The 21289-nt window shown below is 40.8% G+C and overlaps 2 long non-coding RNA genes across 2 annotated transcripts; one reads left to right on the forward strand and one right to left on the reverse strand.

Annotated features, from left to right (window-relative positions):
* The first annotated feature begins 715 nt into the window (after positions 1-715).
* LOC122538909 lies at positions 716-15344 on the forward strand. The gene is made up of 3 exons (XR_006308945.1): positions 716-725; positions 3935-3940; positions 14732-15344. It is a non-coding gene; the product is annotated as an uncharacterized LOC122538909 (long non-coding RNA).
* Positions 15345-17143: 1799 nt separating this feature from the next.
* On the reverse strand, positions 17144-18973 carry LOC122538908. The gene is made up of 3 exons (XR_006308944.1): positions 18607-18973; positions 17697-17903; positions 17144-17501 (listed from the first exon to the last, which is right to left on the reverse strand). It is a non-coding gene; the product is annotated as an uncharacterized LOC122538908 (long non-coding RNA).
* Between the last annotated feature and the right edge of the window lie 2316 nt (positions 18974-21289).

Here is a 21289-nt window from a genome sequence, read left to right on the forward strand (position 1 = left end):
TCTATTTAAAATAAATTTCCCTATATAAAGTGATGTAAATAAACTTTCCTAATATATAGTAATATGACACTGTTAAACGACTGTTTTTTTTTTTATTGGCTTATGAAACTATATCATTAACTCTTTTATATATATATATAATATACTTCTTGCATATTATACTTGCTCTAGCAAACTTGCAATGCACGTTGACAATTGCTTTAAAATTCAAACAATGTTCGAAAGGTATAATTCACAAAATTTCAAAATGTTGAACACCATTAGCATGATTACTTCCAAACGCTGTGTCATTTTATTTGAAGTGATGATGCTTCGTAAATGAAATTGCTGGTAGATGATACGCGAAAAGTGGAGGGAAGAAGGTTAAGACGTTCGAGATTGAGGTTAGGATCCAGTTTCTTTCCGTCCCCGGAGCGGGCGGAAAGAAGTGAAAGTTAATTTTGAACGGGCCATTACAAAAGCGTAATTGCCCCGTTAGCCAATCGGGCGATCATTGTTTTGAACGGAATGATAGATGCCATCAAACTATCATTAAAGCCGCGGTTGCGTAATTGACTCGCGTGGAGCGGTTTGCATCTTTCTTGCGGGCAAGCAAGCCTGCCTTCCTCCCCCCTCTACGTGTATATGTAACGCCGCTACCGCTCGAGCGTTTAATACTCGTCGAAGAACGTTTGCCAGCGATCGTGATTTATTGTCAGTCAACCACTACCATTTACGTGTACTCTGTCAAGATTAACTTCTTCGTTCGAAATGCATTCATCACTTACACGCGTCGTAATTAATATCGGATGTTTTTCAACTATCAAAAAAAAAAAAAAAGAAAAAAGAATAGATATCTTCATGACTATCACCATGAAAAAAAAATAAATAAATTATATTTTCATCATTATCGGCATTGACGCTAATTTACGACAGCATTCGAACGTTTTTGTCACCTCAAAACGATATCTTGGTACTGTTTTGCAGTAAATATCTCGCGATATCTATACATACGTGCGTGCACACGTTTTTTCACGTCTGTCAACATCGGTCGCAATTGTGGCAATCGAGTTTTCGTGGCTGACGAAATCTCCAAACGTTTTTACATAACGCATTTGTGCCAAGTGTTTGTAAGATTAAGATTGCTTAAATAAGTTACTTTCGACAAGTCGGCGCGTTATCGATAAAAGTGAAAGGCGAATATTCTGAATCCAATGAACGTGAATTTATCCTCGATGAATCGTCTCGGAGCGTTCAGTTTCCTTAATCTGTGGAACGAATCGAATCGAACACGTTTTTTTTTTTCTAGAAAAAAAAGACAAAAAAAAACAGACGGAGAAAGGAAAGATAGGATCAGGCGTTTTTCTGATAGCGTGATTCAGGTAATACCGGCGCAATAGCATATCGAGCATGAGACCATCCATGCTGATCGATCTTCTGGCATGGCGCGACTAACTGTGAAAAGCTGATGGCGCCGACAGCGCCGCCACCGTCGTTTTCGTCGTCGTTGTTCCCGTTCTGTCTTCATCATGTTTTCAGTGTGGTTAGTGTCGTTTCGCTCGTGTAAATACACGCCGTGCGTTCGTGTCTCTCCTTGCCCCCTCCCCCTCCTTTCTCGCGTACTCCTCCGATAACGAACGTGTTTTACGCACCGCACCAAAATAATCCGATTACGGGGCCAAGCTTGGCCTTTAAAAGGCGCCTCCGGAACGGGAAAAGGGCGGGAGAAAGGGAGGTCCTTAACCTCTTTGACTTGGCTCGCCTGTTTCACCTCCCGATTCCGCGATTAAGTTTTAATGAACTCGTCCCCCGGCCAGCTTCTTCGTTCACTCGAACGTATTCCTCAATTTTGGACGTTCAGCCACGATACTTTTGATTTTTCGTACATCAGTCTAGTCACTTATGTACAGGGTGGCCACTGAAAAACTGAAGAGCTTTTAAAGAGCCTGTTACTTGTGAGCAGAAAAATGATGGTCATTCGAGGGATGTTGTTTTGAAAAAAAATCCATTTTATCCATAATTATATTTCCAAATAAGTAGTAAAAAGTTAAACACGTATTTGCAAAAGTTACTTTTGTTTTATATCGTTCAGTCTTTTCAGCGACCACCCTGTATTTTCTTTTTTTTTTTTTTCTGTCTTTTTTCCTCGTTCGACAGACGTCGACGCATTATCCTCTGCTGTCCGTAGAAAATTTCTCCGCGCTCTGCGTTCCTGTTCGGCCTGTTCGTACGATAAGCACAACGAGGAATCTCGGCTTTTAATCGATGCCGCCGCGGAATTCACAACGACGCGCGGTCGAGTTAATAAAACGTTTCAATTATTTATCGACCGCGGCTCGTTGAAATTAACGAGCCCCGCCGCTCGATATATCGGATGGTCGAAATAATTGCCGGATTTATTGGTGTCTTCGGTTCGGCTCGAATTTTCGAGTTTGGTTTTGCATAACGTTACGGTGAAAGTTGGACTAGAACGCGGATCCCTGTTACGAGATCGGACTTCCCCGGCCGCGAAAGTGAATTTTCCTTTCCCTCTTCTCCTTAAATACGAAAATAAACACTCTTTCCTCGGGATCCTAGCAGTTCTTCCCGTGTTCGTGTCGAAAACATTTCTCTTCGATTTCAGAGTGACATTTTATCAAGATGCAAAAATTAACAGGATTCGTATCGTATCGTATGTCTGCGATGATCGTTAATTGAAGAGCGGAATTAAAAGATATTATTGTCCGTATCCGTGGCCGAGTTGAAGTTACTCGAATGATATTCAAATAAATGTCTATCTAAAATAATTATTCGAATATATATGTTCTCATTGGTTGAATGTTTTATCATCGTTAATAATTATTCATCGTTTTCTTCGTTTATTCGGACAGTTTGGTACAGAATGAATTTTAATTATTATTAATAATAATTAATTAATATTAGTTATTCATTATTTTTCCATTTTAAAATTTAAACACACTCTACGTGTGACATAATGATATAAATATACCGACGAGTGACAGAAATGCGGGTCTGGATGGTTGTTCTGTTGGATAGACTCGATACAGTCTTAAATATGTACAAGGATACCTATCGGCCGAAAGTATCGCATGAACAAACAGCTCGTGCGGCGCAGCGTTCAGTGAGTGGGGAGAGGGGGAGGCCACTCCTCGCCTCTGCCCTCGCGCCAGTTCTCATCGCCGGAATAAATTTCTATTCAAGTAAATTTTTATTCGAATACAATTCCACGGACAATATTCGTTTTATTATATTTCTTTGTATCCCCCCCCCCCTTTGTATCTTTTCCCATCGTTTCTTAAAATATGAAATCCTATCAGTTAACCTGGTGTTTCGAAATATTAAACAGAGACTATCGTAAAGTTGTAAATTCTTGTAATACATTTTGTTAATAAGTAAAATTTCTGCGAATAGAAAAATGGTTCACAGCCTTATTTATTTTTTCAATTCTACTGCATAGAGCAGAGGTTTATTTGTCAGATTAATTTACTAATATGTAATTCGATTTACTTTGCTGTTGCGCCTCCACTTGCATTTATTAACAAGTGAAATTAGCTAAATGTCAACGTTTCTTATTTATTCACTTATTATTATTATTATTACATAATTTATCTTGTATAATTCTTTCAAGCGTGACAATCAGGTAAAAATCAATATATCTTATTCATTTACATTTATCTGTTTTATCAGATATTTTTTTACACACGATCGCATAATTTATCTTAATTTTCGGAAGAACCTCATAACTTTCGAAGCGAGTTCTACAGCAAAATTTTTCTTATTGTCACTCCCAGCGCGACGCCGCGAGTTCAGAGAGTTGAGTTTTACGTTCAATTGTCGCGGAGGGAAACGTACGGTCGGACATCATTTTTAAATGAAGCGCGCGCCTGAGCGACCAGGAGAGTAGAGGGAAGCGGCAAGTGGCACGTGGCGCGTGTGAAAAAAACACCGCCGCGAGACCGATGTATCTTCAGAATGCCTGTTTATCGATTTGCCGGAAGATTTGCCGTGTACAATGCCCCTTACCACGCTCTGACAACTTGTGCCTTCGCGAGGAGCGTCCGGATCAGATTTCGAAGGATCGTAACTTTGTTTACTCGGGCGCTGATTGAAAAAATTCGTATAGGAACATGTATGAGCATAAGGAACAAATAATAGTCACATGAACAATAAAGTTATATATATTTATTATACATTTATGTCATTCACTGTCAGGAACGTCTTGTGCAGATTGAGCGAAAGGAGACAAAGGAAGATTGCTCGTTGGCAATGAAGACATTGCGTCAACAAATAGAAACAACAGAAAAAGTAATAAAAAGAACAAAAATAATAACAAAAACAGTAAATTAATAATAAAAATAGTGAAATATTAAAATGGTGGTAAAAACTAAAATCTAAATAGTAAACACAAAAATAATGTAAAACACTAAATATAAAAATAGTATAAAATACTAAATACTGAATACAAAAATAGTATAAAACAATAAATACTAAAAAACATAATACAAACTATTTGTTGAAAAGAAGATACGTCTTAAACGTATTTACAAAAATCAGTCTCTTAGGAGAAATATACACGTGGTCGAACTATGCGTTTGACGAAGTTCTGAGAACGCGTGAAGTGTAGATAAAGAATTAGGGGACCTGGGTCCACTGCAGCTTATACCTTCTTCGACACTTGAGCTCTCGTACAGAAAGGTTAGCGATATACCTCTTTCAGTGAAATAAAGTAAAAGTAAAATCATAAAGTGCAGTAAATCATTTCTTTTACCCAATGCTATTGAATACTAAATACTAAAATACCAAAGCAATAATAAAAACACTAAAATATAGAATAAATAATAAAAACACTAAAATATAGAATAAATAATGAAAACACTAAAATATAGAATAAATAATGAAAACACTAAAATATAGAATAAACTTTGAAATAAAAAATTGCTTCGATTTGCTGCACTTTCCTCAGAACGTTACCAGAAACTGATTTTTTTCTCGTCTATAGTCGTCGCCACTTCGGCAATTTGGCGAACACATGGCACACAGCCGCATGATGCGCTCGTGCTTTAGTGCGATCACTAACACAAGCAAGGTCCCAGCGCAGGTCAAAACTGTGACCACGGCACAGTGGGCAGAGGGTTAAAATGATCCGTTATTTTCCTCTTCAAATAAAATTTCCCCAATTCTGTACCAAACCTCTCTGCACCATTCCTCACCCGGGTTACGCAACACGTATGTACACACAGCAGCCCGTAACTTGTCACTCGTAAAATTTCGGGTGATAATATATCCGACTCGGTCGTGCAACAGATGTAGGTGACACAGGTTAGCTCATAGACGACACGGAACAAACACGCAAAAGGAGAAAGAGCAAAAAAAAAAAAAAAAACAGGATAGAGAAAGAGAGAGTCAGACTTACGCTTACGATGAATTAGTAATAAAACATGTACCGCAGGCACCTCGCAGCAGCGTTCACAGCCCACGCGAAAGTAGTCCCTCTATCAGTAAAAGAGGTTAGTAGCCGTGGCAGAAAATAGGGGTTGGCACATAGAGAGCAATGGAGCCCGAGGTTCCATTGAGAGCCGTCAAAGCAGCCCCTACAATCACTGGTGGAGGCAGGTCGAGGGTGCACCTCGGTTAACCCCGTATACACGCTATTCGAAATAATAATTTCCCACGTGTATATTAATCCATTGTACGCTTCACTCTCCAGCAAACAAAATCTTCGATACCTCGCGCGTTGAATTAATTTCAATTGTTTAAAGTCCATTGCGCGTTCACCGCGATAAAATTCCGATTCGTTCTCGCTTCCTCTCCCCCTGCCCCCCCCCCTCCCTCTTTGCTATTGAATCCTTGTTGTTCATTATCCTTGCGCGAAGCATTTACGTGAAACAAAGTAAAATAATTGGAGATTTTCGTTCTCTTTTGGCTATGAAAATATGTGTGAGGTAGCGAGTGTTTTGGGTACAATTGTAGAAACGAACGAGAGGTGTTTACGATGTGGCGTGGCTTCGAGGAAGAGGGGGTTCACGATGGCAGTGTAATTCGAGACAAAAACGTTCGTTCCGGGCAAAACAAGCGAACTCAGGGAGCATTCTCTCTCATTTGCAGTGGAAGGTCACAAGTCTGTCGACAATTGAAGAATTTCGTTTTTTTGTGGAAGAAATGTGCTGTGTTATACTGTCTTACGCAATTCAAGTACAGAGTTTTTCTTTTCGTTGACTATATTTTTTTTTTCCTCTCTGACTCGATGTGTTTGGTAACTGCAATAGTTTCTACAAACATTTCTCTTCACTCGTGATCTTTCTTTTGCATCGTAGAATTGTATTGTCGATAAATTGACTAATTTTTCAAACATTGTTCGAATATCGTCGATTATAGTCTGTTATAGGTAATTATGTTTGTATTATTCTTCATTATTCTTTGTTAAATCATTTTCCATTTTTCATTTTGTATCGTTTATTAATTATTATTCTTCACGTCGTTATTTACAGTGAAGTGCAAAATTGAGTCAGTAAACAAAAATTTTGAAGAAAAATATTTTTCATTGTCAAATAAAGTATAGAAACGTGAATGTAAACTTGACTATCTGATTCTTTATAGTTTTAGGAAACTGAAGCTATTTTTTAACTTTTAAGATTAGGTTTCTCCCTGACTGAAACAATTAAAAAACATAGAATTAATTTTGCACCCCAGAATTTTTTCATAGTCAGATTTATAAGCTTCATCATACCGTCCATAAGCCATTTGCTTAGATAATAGCTGTAATACGTCTTGGCATATTTTCAAACAATCTTGAGCAGAAATCAGGTGGCATTTGATTCCACTGTTCTAAAAACGAGCGTGTAGTTTCAGTACTGAACTAGGAGGAGATTTGTATGCGTCTAGAATTTTTATTTCAATATACCCCATAGATTCTCGATGGTGTTTAGGTTGGGGCTTCGTGCAGGCCAACCTAAGATTAGAAATGCCTGAGTAGTCCGCTAATTAGTTACGCTTTCCACTGTGCGTTTCAGGTCCGAATATAATTTGGCAAATGTTCTTTTAAAATGTCTTTATACATATATTGATTCATAATCCTTTCAATTTTGTGCAATGGGTCAACACCATGCCGCCATACAACACCCCTACAACATATATATACGTATAAATTCTATGGTTTTTAATTTTTTTGAACCAGGAAGAAATTTAATCTTAAAAGTTAAAAATTAGCTTCGGTTTCCTAAAACTGTGAAGAATCAGATAGTATATATATATATACTTTATTTAGCAATAAAAAATATTTTTCTTGAAAATTTTTGTTACTGGCTCAATTTTGCACACCACTGTATTTATTGCTGTCATTTAGTGTTTCGCATTTATGTTCATCAACGTATCGTAGTCGTAAATTTAGTTTTATGAACGATTTACTTTCGTCGAGGAAACTTTCCATTTTATTAATTTCTCGATAGAATGAACGGATTATCTTTGAACCTTGTTATTTAAACAGATAATTGCTGCAGTTAGTATTTAACATTAACATGTTCTACGAGTTTGACAATGACATTTCGAAACAAATTGAAGAAACCGCTTCTGCGCTGTCTGCTGCGTTATAAATTTTTCGTTTCATGTTGCTCTGCCCATCTCTCTGTACTCGCTGCTTCATTGCAAGATTCCAATATACCTTTTGTGATAACGCGATTTTGCGATTGTTTGAAATTAGACAGCCCGTTTGTTACTCAGCTTTCTATAATTTACGATCATACTTGGATCATTCTCCCCAAGAAAACCGAGGTATCTCGACGAACGTTTAATGATCGCAGGCAATTTACTTTGTCTTCTTTAGGAAATATTGCAACAAAAAGAGGGCCGGTATTTACCCTTCGAGTAAGAGGATTATCCAGCTGCTCAGCACTTACCCCAGTGAGCGAGTGTCGTTCGTAGAGCTTCATGGTCTCGTCGTGCCCAGGCTTGTTGGAGGCACAAACCACTACGAAGGGAGAAAGCAGACTCGGAAGAAATTGTAGCGTCAATGACGCCCGTGTCATTTGCTTCTCGAGGAATCGAAGGACCGTGCACAATACCCACTGCTAGCTCGTAATGCCGCGTCCACACTGCTGTTGGCGAGCACTGTGTGGACACTTCAATTGCGATCAGGTTACAGCGTGCTCGTCGAAATTCTCGAAATTCTAGCCTGTGTGCTCGAGGGATGCGAAAACACATGTGTACAAGTTTACACATTTACGCCTAATTCGACACGCCGAGTCAAATGGAGCAGCACGTCCGTGTTTGTCAGTCAGAGGCGGCAGACTTCTTTCCCCTTCTGCGAGCTATTCAGCCGGTTCCCCCACCATGAAGATTCGTTTCCATTCTGTGCATTCTTTCTCGCCGCAGCAGGTCGTGCAAGCAGCTTTTCCGAGCTTCCTTTAATTGTCAGCTAAATCGAAGCTAAAGTGGGAAGATCGACGCAGCGAAAGGGATGGAAAAAGTAGGAGGCACGCGGGCCGCCAGTTCGCCACCTCTGATCTACACAAAGTTGCACGATGTTGGGCACCTCAGTGGGGACAGAGCTTAACCCCTTAAGCGTTTTGTTTTACTTTGAGAACGTGCACTTAATAATTACCAGGCGATGACGAGTATACTCGACGAAAAACACAGTAAATGCGCTTGCTGTGAGATTGAGTTAAATTACAACAAAATGATAAATTTTTGTTTGGGCGTTTCTTTGAGAAATTTTCAATTTTATTGTTTTGTTTTGTTGCCTTGAAATATTCGAAAATGTGCTAAAATTACAGATATATATATATATATAATTGTTTTATCTAAATTTCACAATAAATAGCAAAAGCGAATTTTTTTCTACGTGACGAGTATACTCGACATTAAACAAAAAAAAAAAATTCATTACAAGTTTCAGAACTATAATGTGGCATGGTTATATTGGTCAGATTCCAAGCCAACCTCACAATGTGTAATATTGCATGTATTATATAGGATGTCCCGATATTGAAGACACAATCGAGGATCGAATGATTCTACAAGGTGTCCCAAATGTAAATATCAAAATTTCGGAAGCACGACAAAGGTGGCTGATGAACTAAGAAAAAAAAAAAGTTCTCTCGAGAGTTATTATCGGCTTTCGACTTTCGATATTTAAACTTGGGACACCTTGTGTATGAAAAAAATATATATCAAGAATAAAGAACAAAAATTCTTTCAGTTAAATTTAAATTGTCGTTCTTGGGAAAATCAGGTTTGAAAATTTATCAGGTATATTTGAATTTCGCTAATTTTAGACTCCGTTTCTGTCACTAATCAATAGTAGGTAGATTCTACCTGTGAAAATGAGTGAAAAATGTGAAACAAAATTTCCCCGTTTTAAGACCTCGCTTTTAAGGAAACAGAAGTGCGAATATGTTTAATATTGGCTTAATAATCGCGTAATTGACATTCAAAGCTTCAAATTGAATTTTCTCAAGAACAAAACGTGTCTTGCAAAAAAATCTGCATTCTACATCTTCGTTTTATTTTCAGAAGTAGAATTTCCTGTTCGTTATTTATTGCTGGCCAATTCAGAATTAACTATTCAAGTATAATTGATGAACACTCGAACTTGGTTTTCTTGAAAACGAAGCCTTAAATCAAAAGAATTTGTTCCATACTTTCGATTTATTTTTTCATACAACAACATTCCTTTCAATACTGGGACACCCTGTATAGAATTTACTGCTATAAAACATACACGATATGTACTGCCATTTATTTTTTCATATAATTTCATTCCCTTCAATACTGGGACACCCAGTATAAAATTTAGCGCTACAAACATATACAGATATGTGTTTCGATTTATTTTTTCATACAGTAACAGTTTTATAAAACTTAGTGCTACAAACGATACGTACGTGTAGTAAAAAAACACTCGAGTTACCACGTAAAATGCAAAGTCGATGATTAGCCAATTTCTGAAGTTTTTGGGAACGCCAAGAGGAACAGAGAAATGGCGGCAGGAAGGAGCCAAATACGCTTTCCAATATTTACGAATAACCGCACCCGATTAACCAGAAAGCCGAGGGCGAACGAGTGTTTGAGCCAGTGCCGCGCCCGGAGGGGGCGAATTGACCCCCGACGAAACAGCCTGCTGCACGGCTCCACGCAACAGAGGCCAATGAAATACAAAATGGCCCGGTCATCGTGCTCAAGAATAGAATTCCAACCGCCTCTTTCTTTCGCCGTAGATTTCAATTCACTTCACTTCACTGATCCTCCGTTACGTGGAAACGTGTCTGATTCTTACGTAAAAGCAACACCTTTAAAAACGCGCCTTTCTATTTGTTATTAAACAAATCGCATCGACGAAAGCCTGTCGTCCGTAGTTTTCCACCGCGTGTCTTCAAACATTTGTCAGAGAGTCAGTAAATACGGAGAGGAAAGTCATGAAGAGCTCGAGCTCGAGCGATAATCTGATTAGATACAAGTGGCGGTTGAAAGGAAGGATCGATAAGCCGGCGAGATAATCGGCGAAAAAATCACAGCGACTTAACCTATAACCGTTTGTCAGTAAAAGATGCGAACAACTTCCCCTCCTCCTCTTCCTCCTTCACCGCCGTGCCGGGTGCTCTCGAGAAGCCTCCGCTAAATCTTAGTTCAATAAACACTCTATAGAGCGTGTTACTGGAATTACCCGGCGTTAGTCGGCTGGCAGATTAGTCGAGAGCTTAACGATCCCCCAGAGGTCCGATGGAAATCGACCGTGTGACTTGTTACTCCGGGAATAAGATGATCGCGCGTCATTAATTAATTTCCAGAAGGCGAACCGTTTCACTCTCATCTCTCTCTTTCTCTATCTTTCGCGTTAACGTCGACTAACGCGTAGGGGCAAGAATAGCAAAAAATGATTGCACCGTAAAATTAAAGAAAAATGAAACTAATTAACTTGTATAAATCTCTCTCTCGAACAAAATTCACGTGCCCAAGAAGTTTTATTAATCACAACTCGGAGTTTCCACTTGTCTGTTTATCCGGTTCACTCGCGCGATCGTCTTGGCCTTTGGCGACAAGCATAAGCAGAAACCGATGGTGAAGGAATTTATTGCCGACTTTTCCGTGAAATTATTCATTTCCAATCGTGCAGAGCCGAATGCGAAACCGACAGAGGTCGAACGAATAAAGGGTGAAAATTCGGATTTCGAGGCGTGTCGATCGGATAAAACGTCGGGTGCCGGTGTGTGCAAACGGTTAGCTTCCGTGCAGAACGCGCATAAAGAATTTCGAAACACCATAAAAATCGATCGGCGCGGGGTGGGGTGTGGGGGGGGGGGGAGGAGGTGAGTTCCTCCTTCTCGGTTAAACCGGCTATTCGCAGATTACCGGTCCACGCTGACGCGCCGTGAACGCAACTGCGAGCGCGCGTGCTGTTTGTTCGTACTGTGGCAGAGGCGAAGAAGAAGATAGACGAACGCAAGGGCCGAGCAAGGATAGAAAAAGGAAATCCATAAGCGAGGAGAGTGGATGCGAGCGAGCGCGCGGTCGAAAGCGAGAGCGAGAACGAGAGCGAGGACCGACGATAATGTCGAGAGAGATGGCCTGAGTCACCGGCGGTGAGAGACAAACCGAATCGATGAATAAACGGGAGCGAGCGAGACGGAGTACATATCGGGCGAGAGGAATGTCTGACGATAGGGGCGAGCGAGAGAATGAAGTAAATATAATACAGCCGTTCGGCGGAGAGAGAAGGGAACAAAGCGAACGAGAGAAGTGTAAGCTCATCACTCGGCGGAAGAAAGAGGAGTGAGTTACCGATCGAGCGAGCGAGCGAAATGAAAAAGATGGGAAAAGGACGCGTTGACGAAAGAGCGAGCAAGAGAGAGAGAGAGAGAGAGAGAGAGAGAGAGAGAGAGAGAGAGAGAGAGAGAGAGAGAGAGAGAGCATGGCAAGAAAAAGACTGGACGCGTGCGATGGAAAGGAGCAAAAAAGAGTAACGGAAAATGAGGCGTAATGAGAAGAACAAAAATGTGTGCGCGTTAAAGAGGAACGAAATCATATGAGTTAACGAGTGAGACAAAGGAACGCTTCTGGAAAAAGCAATGCGAGCAAGAGAGAGAGAGAGTGAGAGAGGGGGCGGAAAGGAACCACGTGACAATTGTACAAGGAAAAACGGTAAACGAACCAGAACAGAAACTGTCTTTCTCTCTCTCTCTTTCTTTCTCTCTTTGTTTTTTCCCTTTGAAGGAGAGAATCAGAGGAGAAAAAAAAATGAGAGAGAAAAGCGAAGTTCGAGGAACGAAGTAGAGCAACGTTCAACCACACAGACTTGTCATTCCCCTCTCCGTTTCTCTCACGTTTTTCTCGCGACGAACCGAGAGAGAGAGTCCATCGTGTGTATTCGTATTTGCGCTCTACGTACTACCGGCGCGTTCGATCTTTGCGTATTCGTTGCAAATGGCACACCGTTAACGGTACATCGCGTTCGTTACAAATATTGCAAACATTCGATTCTATAACAGGTCGCCTAACTAACAACGTAACGCTGTCACGAATTTCGAATTCTTCATTCTACGTATATCGCCTTGCCTTACGTACATGCATACATGGTTTTCGTTCGCTGGCGAATTTCGATTTTAGCCTCTACGATATTTGTGTCGAGTTATATCGGCCACGAAAAAATGAACTTTATTTCTGTCATAGGAAAAATTTAAGAAAGAAGCGAAAATCGTGTTACGACAGAAAGAAATAATCATTTGTAATTATCAGTTTTTTGTGAAATAACACGACTTTGTAATGAAATATTTGCAATGAAACGTGATTTAAAAAGAACAAGTGTTATAAATTTATTTCGATTTTACGGTATAACCGAACTCGTCGCGGCTTAAAAAATAATTGAGCGTGCAAACGCACGTTCTCAAAAATGAAATAAAACACTTGGAGGATTAATGTCTTTTTAATAGGTTGCTGGAATGGCAGAGATACTTGGTACGAATGTTTTTTTTTTTTATACAGTGGATAACATAATTCTTCTTCACCGGCGTCTTTCTTTCAGAAAGAAAAACGTAGTTTATTTATTTATTCGCTCGACTAGCGATACCGATGAAGAAACGGAGATCCCCTCGTGTCGTCAGCCTCCTCTTCCTCCTCTTTCTTCCCCCCCGCCCTTCCCCTTTTTACAAATTATTCGCCTCCAAGTGTCATCGATATTCCGTATTTCCGGCGAGTCTTTCGAGCGAGAACGATATTCACGAGCGAAGGTGGGCTCCGCAGGAGAGGAGGCCGGTCGATCGGCAGGAATTAAAATATCGAGCGTCTCGAATAGAGAGGAGCGCGCTTCGGGCTGGCGAGAGAAACGAGAACAGAAAGACAGGGACGAGCAGAGCCAGCAACGAGGACAGAAGTAGCCGAACAGTCCTGGGCTCTTTGCACTCTCCATCCTCCTCGCTCTTACGGAGCCCATGTCGAATCCTCTTTTCATCTCACGGTTTTTCTTCTCTGCTCGCCGGCCACCGAAACGAAGACAGAGGCTCCTTTTTGTTCCGAATAATCCGTGTTCGAAGCGATTTCAGCCGATGCCCTCGCGTAATGTTATTGAATGCCAATCGGCAGACCGATCCTCCTCCATAACGTTCGTCCTTCCCGGTTTGACAGATTTCGTTTGTTTTGACCACCATTTTGAGGTTACGATCACGAGAACTCTCTGGGCGGACATTCTCGCGTAAATCATCTCCGCTTGATGTGAAATCGCGAATGTTGCAACTTTCGAAATATACGTACACACTGTAAATAGTTTTTATCATTTTTTTTTTTATATACAAGATAAAAGGATCGCTGATGATGAAATTAAATATTACGAGCAAGTGTAAATGAATTGACAAGTGTGGTTATGTGTCGAGAACAATTGGGGGCGCAGCAGTTTCGCGGCGCCCCTGTTTCCAATTACTCACCGGTTAAATATTAGAAACGTTGAAACACGCGTTGAAAAGTTGACTTAGATGTTATCTTGTTCCACGGATTATAAGTAATACCGTAACGTCAAAGCAGCCTGCAATCCTCCGACGGGAAAGTCCGGATCTCTCTTAAACAACTTTGCGCGTGCGGTACGCGTTAGTTGGAGGTCGTTCGAGAGTGACCCTCGTCCTTTATGTTGAACCACCAGGACTCCTATTCACGACTATTAGGTTATTTAACCCGATTCTCTTGAAAACGTAATTCCCGTATAAATTCGCAGATTGATCTCAAATTTTCGCCACGTAATTACGGGCGGTCGTGTATCGTTACTTAGTAAGAGTAATTGAGACCACATAATTATTTAATCATTCTAATGGAGACTGATAGAATTTGAATAAAATTAATCTTTTAATATAAATTAAAATTCATCTTTCATAATATAATACGATTAATCTTTGATAACATGCATTAAAAATATTGATCTATTTATTACGGATCCGAATAACGATAAGAATTATAAAAAATGTTGTGGAAGAGAAGTTAATATATAAAGCAATAAATACAAAAATAAAAAACACTTTAATATAAAGAAAAATTGAGATTTTAATCATTTTCTTGTTTTTTCGCTAATAATCCTGAAATTAAAAGAAATCAGTGAATAAATCTTTTATAGATAATACACAATGAAAATTATCTACTGCATAACAAGTATCATCTAAATTAAATCGATAAAATCAATAGTGTAATTATCTGTTAATCCACGGTGAATATTAAAACAAATCCAATAGATCGTACAAATGAAATGTGAAAAATCGGTTTTTAAATGAACCATGACGAACAGTTAACCCTCCGAGTACCGCATCATAGTGACCCATGCCGGAATCACTGCTGACTCACACCGATACTTTACTAACACAGCGGCTCAAGCTCGAGACCCCCACCAATACTGTACGAGCCCAGTTACGGTTGCTCGAGCTCTAGACGTTACTATAATGCAATGTAATAGATTTCGAGTTACGCTCGGATTTTTGTTGTATGTATGCAAAAAAATAATAGATTGATAAGTTGTATTGCATTCATTACATATAATTTTTTGGATTTTTGTTGAGTGGGCATTACAAACATTTCTTTTGCATGAATCGCATACAGGCGAGCATCTGTTATTACTTCCTATACAGAAACAGCACCTAGCACGCTTATTGTAATAAAAGTATGATTGTATGATGGATTGTATTTCACTAACTATACAAATACTGCGTGTATGATACGAGTCTGGGAGATGACTGACTGTTGCTAAGAGACTAAATGTTGCTACGTGACGTTTTGGTGCCAGCTTTTTTCCTAGACTTGGCTTTGTTCCTACCCTTACCGAGATGGGAGAATACCAGGACATCTGGAAATTCTCGGCAAGGCCGAGCTGTGGTGAAGGTGGTGTCATTTTTCGCCTCGCACAAATATGTAGCTTCGCACTGCGTGCGTAATCGTTTTCCAAACGACGCGATACGACGTCACTAATGACTCCGGCATGGTATTTGTAGGGTTAATCATCTAGAAATTACAATTTTTGTAGGAATCGCAATAATTATAGTTTGCATAGATGTATCAGTATCTAAACGTACATTGTTCCTGCTCATATTATTTAAATGTCTACAATATAATTCATGCTTTAGCAACGAGTAATGAAACAATGAAATAATTATTTTAAATTAGACGCCTTTATCTTTGTACAAAAATATTAATGACCACACATTTTTCCAATTGTGAAAAGTACTCTTTCAAGTACTGTAAATGATACACGTAAATACTTTTAGCAAATTTTGTCATTCTAACGATCAAACTATAATTTGCTTTGTTAGTTGTCATTGAAGCATAAATTGCTCGAAACGTTGGACAATATTTATCGACTGTAATTGTCTGACTAATCGGTTAATAACTCTAACCTCAATTATCTAGTAAGATACCTGAGTAATTTTCTCGTAATTTTCCTCTACCTGGACACATCCTTTAGTCGTTGTAGCACAATGGTCCTTTTATGGTTTAAATGCAAAAATCTTTTGCAAATGATGTTTGCTCAAATACCTTCGAGGCGAATCTACTGCACGTGTACATCGGAGGTAGTGGAAAAATGCGAGTCAGGGACTTTGCTCGTAGAGGGGTGCCGTTGGGAGAGTTGTAGCCCCGGCTGTCTTGTAATTGAACAACACGAGCTACCGAACTTCCTCGGTCTGTTCCAACCTGCGGAACGTTGGGGGAGGTAGAGGGGGGGGGGCGAGGGAGAGTTGGGGGAGATCCCTATTTCTGGCCTCAATTTCAGGCCCGATCCTACTGGCTCGCCACACCGGCCCTGGATTAGAAGCTTGTCCTCGCCCATGGAATCCTCCGGCTTCTACTTTTGACCGTAACCATTTCCTTGCACGACACTATTTTTACTCGATGTCACACCCGTCACCGGCCTTTTCATTGGTTTCGTGTGTGTATGTGTATGTGTATGCATGGCTGGAAATTTCGAAATTTCGAAAACTCTTTGCCAGGCGAAACAGGTTGTTGAACAAGCAAGCAAAGAAAACTTTCGATATCGAAAACTGAAACGTGAATTTCGCGACAGAGATGCTCAAATAGAAATGCTTTATCGCGTTTCCATTTGAGTATATGAGAAATATACAGAAGTTGGCCGCACGAGCGCTGAACTGTTATTGATAAATAGAAGAAAAAAAAAAAAAAAAAAAAGAAAAGAAAACGAGTCGAAAAGTCGGAATCGTTTAGTCGAAATACGGAAAAATCTCTGGTTGGATCGATTCGAATGCAAGGGAGAGAGACAGTGTTAGTGGACCGAGAGTATGTACAAGCTTTGACCGTGTCTCCATGGGATCGTGGCGGGATTACCGAAGGGTTAAAGGGGTTAAGCAGCCAAGACCTTTCGGAGGGGCCCGATGGTAGTACCTAGCCATGGATGGATCTTCCCCTTCTCCCTCTCTTTGCGACTGAAGACTTGGTGGGAAACATTGAGATTTAATATCTGGAAAAGGACGTTGCTGCGGCGTGACCAGTGGCGCAGGGAAAGGAAATTTATCGTAGAAAGTACGCCATTTGTCCCGCCGCTGAACACGTCCTATTCTGCGTACGTACGTCAAACGTACGTCGAGATTCTCCATCTTTTGCGTTCAATAGTTTTTAGTCCAAAATCTAAAATTTATACTCTGTTAGTCTTTATTCCACTGTTAGTCTTAATAGTCAATTTTAGATTAATCTAATCTAATTTTCATAGACGTGATTTTTATTTATGAAATACTGCAACTCCATTTTGGACATTCAGATTTTTGGACATTATATTTATAAAAAATATAGAATTATTGTATAATTGCATTTACAACAGTTATAAAATTCGACGTTTATTCAAAAGGCCTGCAGTTAGAATCCCGTTGACTTCCGAGTGTTATTGAGTTTTCAGGTAGCCACCCTTATTCCTTCTACGGATTTCACAGGCCCTAAAAGGTCCGAGGATCCTTTGTGTCTTATGCATTATGTTGTGAATTTTATTGCACTGCAAACTTTCTCTAAATATTTTTACATTGTTGAGAGACTCTTTGTCACATGTGCTCAATAACTTTATCCTAAAATTTATATATATATATATTTTATAAAAAAAAATTCAAAGTCAATTCAAAATTAATCTACAGATTTTGATCCATCAAATACTGTAACCAGCACTCCATTTTGGATTTTTCTCTGTTAACTACATTCTTACACTGTTCAGTCCATGAAAATTAGTCGAGACAGTGGTACCATGGACCGTAGATTATCTGTACCGATAAGATTAGGTCCCTGGTATTCCTAACAGTTCTAAATTTCCATGTCTCGCCACGAGGAATTTCCAAATGAATGATAAGATCAGGACTGATCTTCAAACAATAAAACACGGTCTCACGGTTGTTCTCTCGGTGCTCGAATGCATCGAAACGAATAGGAATTCCATCCGAAGTTTGATTTTCGTGTTTGGCTTCGCCGCGACCTGCCTGCAAACCGAGAAAAATTGCAGCGTACTCGCGAAGGACGGTCGAGGAAGCGGGTGAAGGTGTATAGTAAATGGCAGAGCAACGCTAACGGGTGAAAAGAGAGAACGAGTGTACGAGCGCACACGGACGAAAAGGACGTGATGCGTTCGTGGTATTGGCGGACTGGCGGGAGGGGGGAGAGGAGAGACTGGGCGTTGAAGGAGAAGGGAGGAAACCGCGCGAAGGGGAAAACGACTCGACTCGGAACTTGGTGTCGTAGCGGTACCCGTTTTCTCTTCGGCACCGCGTATCTCGTTGCCACGAAATTGAATAACCGCGATATAACCGCGGCTAGCGTACGAAGTTGCACTCGTCCAGGCTCGAGTTTCTCGACCGTCGGAATCGAACGTGATCCCAAAACAAGCGGTTCGTTTTAGAAAAGCACGGGCGCTCTTTTAGTTCAGGCCCAATTCATCTGGCGAATTTTTTTTACTTGTCGATGTTTTACAAAATCGTAACGACGTTAGTCTGTTTGGAAAATTATGTGTAAAATGATAAAATGTACAATGGTAAAATTTTCGACGTTCTTGTCTAGAGAGAGATTCTCGAGAAAAGTGTCATTTACGGGCTGCGCGAGCGACAAACAAACAATTAACGAGCGCAGAAATATTTTAACGGTGTTCATTTTCAGTCCCGATTCGCATCGCGTTACAATCATACACACCTTCCTCTCGTGCACACTCTCTCGCCTCTTGTTACTCGTACACCGTGCACGAAACTCAAGGGAAAAGGCTTTCCCCACTCGACTGGCTGGCTGGTTAGGTGCTTGATCACGTGTTGCGCGACGCGAGTGCGCACCAGTCAGAACGTCGTTGACCGTTCAATGTAGCAGATCAAATCCATCCCCCCCGATACGTGTATCTTCTGTTTCAACGCTTTCGAATGCCGCGTGTACCAAATTTGGTGGCACGGTGAACCTCATTGTTAGTTGCACGCCCGAACTGCTTCTGCTTTGTGCTTTTTCGTCATACGAACGAAGCTATACGATAGCTACTTTTTTTTTTTTGTTGTACAGGGTATTTTCACTGTAATTTTGGGATGACGACTCGCTCGAAAACTGCCACAGCGCTCGACGTATTAACATTATTTAGAACGTAATCTTCCGTGATTTACAACATGATAAGATGCAGGATTACAAAGAACAACTACGCAACGGACTGTACTACGCAGTACGATAAATTCATTATCAAGGTCGAATTCGATCCATTGTATCGATCGCTCGTCAGCGCCCTGATTTATAGACGCTTACATCACTTATCGCGTATCGTAATCTTCCGCTCGAACGAAACGCTTTCGTACGATTTTATATCATCGAGGTATAACGATCGTCGTGGTATTATCGATAATGGGATACGTGCCAGCTACACTGGATGTTTAATATTTCTATCCGTGTGAATGCAAATGTATTCATAGGGACTAGGTTTTAAGCAGGTGAAGACACGATTAACGACTGTGGCCGTGCATATCGTACATTCTGGTTCTGCACACGGAGTCTTGGCATCGACGAACCCAGAGAGAGAGAAAGAGTAAGAGACTCCATGTTCTCTATAGGCGCCAACAAATTACACGGGACGACTTGGTCGAGTGTCTACCAGGCGCGCAGGTTTACGAGGGAGTTGTCGAGTCGCCATAAGTATCTCTTCGCCGGAACCAAATACAAATCGAACGGCTCGACTTGCCACGCCTGTTACAACAAAAGTAACAGTCTTATTAATTAATTAATTAAAGAAACGATTGCTTCGTCAATTTCAAAGAAAAAACAAGAGAAAGATCGAAAAGTTGTTTTACCGTAGAATTTTTTTTCCGAGGGAAAATTAATTTGGGGAAACGATTGCTTCGTCCGAAAAAACGATCGGGCAGAAACGTTGCAGCGTGAAATTTTCGAGAGACCCAGAGAGGGCGAAAGAAAAGCGAGCAGAGTCGATATCCTGCCAACGAAGTATGTCGGTCCGAGGTAAACGAATACCGCTAGGTACAAACAAGTACGAACTCGGTGCGTCTATTTTGCGCCATACTGCGCATCGTTTCGCCTCCTTTGCCCCTCCCCTCCGCCTGGCCCTTGACTCGCTCTCTCTTTCACTCTCTGCCCCGATCGACCCTTGCTCGTCCCGCACACGGGATAACTTTCGTTCGAACAGGCTAAAACGTAACGGCATAACTTGAAACAAAGGGCGCGCCGAAACTTGGGACGCCGGTGGTAACCGTTTCATTCGGATTGGAGTTCCTTAATAACGAATCCTCGAGGATGTTGGCGGTTACATCGATGTTCGCGGCGTGAGTATCCACTGCGAGTTTAGAATAATTCGCATCGCATTCGGTAGGAACCCTTTGGCTCGTACCGTTATTAATACCCCTGACGCGATTAACACTCTACCAAACTTTTATTTTCAGACAAAAGTCGACCGTTTCACTTTTGATATTTTTGGTTAGATAACGGCTAACGGAGGAATGCTACTCGTTAGCAACGGGACGTTGTACGATAAGATGCTTGTGTTAAATATGACATAATTAAATAAGAATTAAATAGTATTAATTAAATTAAATAAGAATTAATAATAAAATATCGATGTATTGGGTGACGTGAGTTCAAAGTCCACGCCCGAACTATAGAAAGTGAGTACTCTTGAAAAAAAAAAAGAAAAAAAATAGAAATTAACAAACGAGCTGGAATCGAAGCTGGAAAAGATTTGTCGGAGAATCCGATTCGCGTTTGTTTCTCGCGAAATCACGGAACTGTGAAAACTTCGGTCTCGGGGGTGGATTTTAAGCCGAATATCGATCAGCGGCCCCGCGGAGTTTCGTGATTCGACGTGTCCCGCGCGTTCGCTGTCCCGTAATTGTTTCCATACAGCGGCGTGTATCGCATATTGTGCATAATCGCGCGCAATTTGCATAGGAGTGGGCGGGCGTGCGCGACCAGAAGCAGAAAACCGTAACCCGGGTGAGTTACGAGGTCGCCTATGAAGCGACGTCTTTCGTTACGTCGGTTCGTTACGTAATTAACGATCGATAAGCTTCTTACTCGCGGTATCGCCTGTTCCTGCACGCGCCACGTTCCGCTTTAACCATTCCCCTAAGCGAGCCAGTCTCGCGAATCTCGCGAAACGGCGGTCCTGCGAAATCGTCGCGGTTTCAATTTTAATTTTTCATTGACTTGTCTCCCATCAGCTAATTTGTCCCTCCCTCTCTCCCTCCCCCTCCTCCCCTCCTACGGTTGAATGTTTCACGAAGGAGCACTCCGGGGAGGGCAAATGGAAGGCCGAAAGTAAACTGGGAACGATCAATTTTTCAGTGGAAGTAAGAGACGGCTTATTTCCTCGGATGAGGAGAAAAAAAAAGAGGAGAGA

This window comes from Frieseomelitta varia, unplaced genomic scaffold (genome assembly GCF_011392965.1).
Source record: "Frieseomelitta varia isolate USP_RPSP 00005682 unplaced genomic scaffold, Fvar_1.2 scaffold_182, whole genome shotgun sequence".
In the NCBI taxonomy this organism is placed as follows: Eukaryota; Metazoa; Arthropoda; class Insecta; order Hymenoptera; family Apidae; genus Frieseomelitta; species Frieseomelitta varia.